Below are 5,081 nucleotides of genomic sequence, written 5' to 3'. Positions count from 1 at the left end.
ACTCCTGTACCAGGAACAATGGAAAAGGGTCACTAAACTAGAAAGCTAGAAATTGAATCTCACAGCTCAACCTTGTAAATGTCAGTAACTCATGATCATACTTTATAATGTATACAGTCAGCAAAGAGTCATTGTAATTATTGATTGCATGATTCTTCACTTGCGATCTTCATTTGTCCCCTTCCAGTATATCTATATGAAAACATGAGAAGCACAATCAACTAGAGTCTTATAAGCTCTGCAACAAAATATTGTATGCAATGAAAATATAGATCAGATTCACATTAATAGTGCAAACACACCTTGTCAGGTTCTCATGATCAGTTGGTGGCACTATGAGCAACTGCAGTTGCTGTCCTCACATACTTGTCTTCAATTTCCTCAACTACATCGTTACGCTCAACAGTAGGCCTCCTTAGACATTCACATATGTAAGGCCATGTCATCGGATGCTCTGGATCAGTGACTTCAAGACGCTTGCCCACCATCTCCATTAGGCGGCGTTTGTTATGGCGGTATTCATCTTCAATGTCTTTCAAATCATTACTCTTCACTCCGAGAGCCAATCCTAAATCAAACCAATTATAGGTGGCAGTTTTCAGACTCTCACAAATTGTATTAATATCCGCTCCAGTCAGAACAATCGGCTGGTCTCCATTGCTGGTATCCTTCTCTGAGGATGATCCTGTACACAAGTCAATATTAGATCACAGGCAATGCTTAAGAAAATATTGTAACAAAAATAAATGACGAGTGTGCATCTTATTATACAAGCCATCTTGGGGTTAGAAAGTGTGTGACAAGCTGTGTACAACAAACTATTCTGAAAATGCACATACCATTATTTAATGATGCAAGCCACACAACGCGTGTAATGAGGAATGGACAAGAGTCAAAATAATGTACTTTTTAAGACTGAAGACTTTCGAATAATTATGATAGATGATAGATAGTGGGTAATACTCGTGGGGTAAAAATCCATGCGACAAATCGAAAACGTTGATTTTCGTCTGTAAAAATGTCGGTTGATGTTATTGCCTGTACTGCCTGGCATGCGTTCCGGTAAACTGTTTTCATGTAGGGTGGAGGTCAGCTTGCCCACGGAAATAACGAATATTTTACCCCTCAAAAATCACCCGCTATACGGTAGTTAATGCAATGCACACACTTACATAAGTGGCCCTCTAGCTATAATGAAAAACTTCACATTAAATTAATAGGAATTATATATTCGTATATTCGAGGCAAACGAGAATTGATGCAATAATTACGAGGTAATTATAATTATGTCCTAAAAGGCGTTATATTAATTTTAGTAGCTATAGGTAATGATTATAAAATAGTAATTATAAGAGATCGATACTTGACATTATTTTATGAAGCTGCTGAATTATAAGCTAAGTAGTTGTCAAGTGCCTCCTAACAATCCCCAGGTGCACATATACCTTTGCCGTATGTCCTGTTCACTGATTGGTCGATGCCATTGTGTGCGTCCGGATGTTTGGTCTACATAGAAGGTACGTCCATTATCATCCTGTCTCTCCTCTCAACATTCAGGCAGTGGTCTATGCAATGAAAGGTGGCACTAGAGTAGTCAGGTTAGTTATAGTCTACATGTTCACTCACTCTGAGTCTTGTCTCTCCATTGAAGCTTAACTTTGTTCAAACACACAAGGTATTGCTCTGTCAATTTCTCCCCTTACAACTATAGATCTACATTATTGTGGTAAAACATTCTCTTTATTCTTTCCTATGCAGGGACTTCCCCTACTCAGACATTAAATACCTCTACTTTCAGTCAAGACAGCAACACTTTGCTGCTGAAACATGAGGGGTGCTTCTTGGTATAACTATTCCTTGCATTAGTCCCAGGCTGGATGAAGGTTGCCTGCAGTGTCAATAATGATGCCCTGTATACAAACTATAGGTACTGCCTAATGTATGACTTTGTATGTGTTAATTGTAACTATTGTTTAATTACAAACAATTCATATAATTCTAGGCTTATAGAGCGAGCTAGGCAACCTGTTAATAATTATGTGATCAGCCTCCTCCACAAAGTTAGCCCATGCACTGTGGACGTGTTGTAGTAGTTTGCCATTTCTTTGCTCATGTCTCGATCAATTGCATGTACGATGTATGAGTCCACATTTGTTACCCAGGTTTAATCACTGCCTCATGAATGGAGCACACACAGGTACGTGTGTACACATGTCTCACTATGGTGACTAGTGTAATGATGCTCATCAATACATCTCCCTCCTCCCACAGTGCCCCAACATCTCTGTGTGTGCTATTGTATCCTTCACCCTGCCTGCATGGTGTCTACTCCTAGACTGAGTGAATGGAGGTATCAAGCACACACAGGTACGTGTGTCTGCAGAGTGGGTGTCAGGAGATGCTATCACATGACCTACACCATTCTGAGTTGTACCAATATTGTTGGTGGTTCATACGATAATTACCAGCTAATAATTGCCTATTCAATCTTCTATTTCAGAAGATTTACAAAATAATATCGTATCTATAGTGAAGTTCACTCGTGAGCACAACTTTTGAGTATCTATTTTTAACCCCCCTCCAGGAGTATTGACGTGACTCCCTCCAGGCCTGGTGAAATGGACCTATCGTCTCTCTATTATATATAGCACATGCAGCAGCAAAGTACAACACATCAGTCGATCAGCAAGAAACCACCTCACCCCAGCAAGGTGTGTGTGTAAATTTCTGTAGCCCATAGTATAGTAGCTTTGCTCTATAATAATTGTATACCCTCCCTCGATCCACACACACGCAACCATGGCCCGGTCATGCTTTTTAAATTTGCTCAGTGTTGCAGACCTATAACAAGGTATCAGAGTTTTTTCAATTCCCTGTTAGTATTGTAACCTAGTGCAACATTGTTGTGGTTTTAGCTGTGTTCTCATCATACAACTATAATCAGGACAACTAACACCGGATGCTTGCTTCGCTTCTGGATGGTGAGTGAAACAATGTTGTTACTACGGTTATAATTGTATTAACAATAGATGCAGATCATTGCTTTTGTTACAGTGTGTTCTATTTTCTGTTATAGTAGGTAATTTTTCTGAAATGGGCTTCTTTTCGGAGCTAATCAAGCTGCATTTAGTTGATAGTTAATCCACTACATGGATTAGCAATTGCTTTTGTTTTGAGGCCAAAATTAATGTGCGTGTGCAATTCAGTCATAATAATTATAGCTAGTGTATTTGTTCGTTGTATAGGTATGACAAGATTAATGACATCATCTTCACTTTCATCAACCAAACTGGTCTCTCTATGCTTGAGACTGACGGACCATATGGAGGTGCAACGTGCGGCTCAGCTAACCACACCCACCACACCTCCGCCAGTTATTAATTATAATCAGTGTACATCATTTATTAGGTCTATGTAGTAATTTGTTTGTTTGCATGGTCCATGCATTCTCCTCTCACCATGCATGCATGCTGAATACTTGTCCCTCTTGCTTCAGTTATAATGAGAACCAGTACAGCCTGCCTCGCTGGGAGGACCTCAGTGTGAGCAGACAGGGGATGTATGATGACACCTACCATTACATACCCACCCAGGGATGGATGTTTGTACCACTGGTCGTGTATCACGGAGGTATGTATGTACGTTAGGGTAATGATTATACCATGCTGTATACAAATATAGCGCTAAATTTTGAGGCGCTTAATTAATTAATCAGTAATTTCCTTTAATTTCTGGCCACAAAATCATTATTTGAAAAAGGTCTCTTTCAATGCCTGCTTTCAATTTTATTGTCCGTATATTGTTCCATATTCCGCTATATAATGTATCCGCCCCCTCCACATACTAACAGGTGGTTCTGCTGCTCAGTTTGAGCCACTGTCTGAGCACCTAGTGGAGTATGAGTGGGCGTTGGCACAATACCTTGGTTACGGAGTTGCAGCTTGTTATCGTGGCCCCAGGTATGTGTATAAAGTATAAGGATATATAAAATGATGTGTGGTTTTCACGCGAGTGCGTGACTATTGTAGCAAACGTGCGTTTTTTCCTAATATTTGCCACAATAGTCACGCACTTACGTCAAAAACCACACATCATTTTTCAGAATCTAATGCATGCACCGTCTGGTTTAATGGTCTCCCTGCATGCATGCAGGTTGTATGACACTGATGCAACCATGCAGTTGGTGGAGAAGTGGGTGGGTTTCTACAAGACCTATCGTGACATTCTGATCAGTGACATAGTCCATGTGAGGAGACCAGACATGCAAGGTGTGTGCATGGGAGCTAGGGAATAGAAGTGATTAATTATGTACCGTATAAATATATATAATAGCGGGTTATTTTCGTATGGTGGAATTTGTCGTATTGTAATCACAATTATACGAAAACTAAAACTACGAAATGATTCTACCGCATGCAACAGGTTCAACGTCAGCTCTAAAAAAATACAGAATAGTTATAAAATTAATTATAGTTCATGAATACAAACATTTTCACCAACGAAAATTACACGTTTAACATAATTATATCTGCATGTCTATAGAGTGTCACATTTTTTCGACTTATAGCATAGCTATAAAAGTTTATGGTAATAGTAATAATGTATTGCTATTTTCCCCTGCACGCATGCACAGATTACGACTGTGTGCTGCACGTGAACCCTCACCTTGACCACCGCGGTCTAGCCATGATATTCAACCCCACTCCAGTGGCCATAACACGCAACATCAGTCTACCACTGTACTACACTGGCCTATCTGACAAAGCACTCGTGTGTGGGTTGGATAGAGGCTACAACGCGGTGGTGACTGTCACCATGGACCCCAAGAGTATCACATGGATACTCATCATGTCATCTGACTAAATCTATACGCAGCAATGGACAGTTGTAGTATAATTATAGTGTATTGTTTAGTCGGAATACTTTATTGTGCAAGTTTTTATACCTTTTAAATTTGCTGCTGTATACCTGTATACGAATAGAACTTTAATTTATCCCACAGTGAAATAGTTCTGTACAACTACATATGTATACGTATTCGTATACCCTTCTTTGAATTCGAAATTATACAATCTCATGCA

General features: G+C 39.6%; 1 pseudogene; it reads left to right on the top strand.

Annotated features, from left to right (window-relative positions):
- Positions 1-2,617: 2,617 nt before the first annotated feature.
- Positions 2,618-5,072, top strand: LOC135332475 (uncharacterized; annotated as a pseudogene).
- The last annotated feature ends 9 nt before the right edge of the window (positions 5,073-5,081 follow it).

The sequence above is a fragment of the Halichondria panicea genome, chromosome 1, assembly GCF_963675165.1.
Source record: "Halichondria panicea chromosome 1, odHalPani1.1, whole genome shotgun sequence".
Taxonomy (NCBI): domain Eukaryota; kingdom Metazoa; phylum Porifera; class Demospongiae; order Suberitida; family Halichondriidae; genus Halichondria; species Halichondria panicea.
Note: the sequence above shows the minus strand (reverse complement) of the source record. Positions and strands in the feature narration are given on the sequence as shown.